Source organism: Octopus bimaculoides, chromosome 5 (genome assembly GCF_001194135.2).
Source record: "Octopus bimaculoides isolate UCB-OBI-ISO-001 chromosome 5, ASM119413v2, whole genome shotgun sequence".
In the NCBI taxonomy this organism is placed as follows: Eukaryota; Metazoa; Mollusca; class Cephalopoda; order Octopoda; family Octopodidae; genus Octopus; species Octopus bimaculoides.
The window spans coordinates 10,938,071-10,938,636 of NC_068985.1; positions in this window are offsets into that span (position 1 = coordinate 10,938,071).

Consider the following 566-nt stretch of genomic DNA (forward strand, 5'->3'; position numbering starts at 1 on the left):
TTACACACGCATATTATGTATAATTTATGTGTCTATAAGCACGTTTCAAACATTTATTGCATTGGAAAGTTCCCCAGAAAGCGAGTTCCGGTCAATATACACATAAACCAATGTCGTGGGAGTAGATGTTATAATATACGTACAGTATAATGACTTTATGAAAATAGAAATATATGGAATATACATTTAATTATTCACATCACTAAAATATTTCAGCTACGCTCAGAAAACACCTTCATATGAAGAACATCAAATAAATGCATAGTTTAGTCACTAACTCAGGCATTTAGACAGAAACAATAATAGAAGGCTACAGCTAACAACAGAACAAAATATAAAATTGCAGACTTGATGTCTGCAGCATTGAGCTAACACAACGGGAAATATCGGCCATAAAGTTGTATAATTCTTAATAAGTTAGATGTAAATTATAATATGGTGCTGCCACGAGTCAGGAGGTTGTATAGGAGATAAAACATTATGATGATAATAACAATTGTTATTGTCATATAGATATATTAATAATATAAACGTATGCACCTATATATATATATATATATATATAT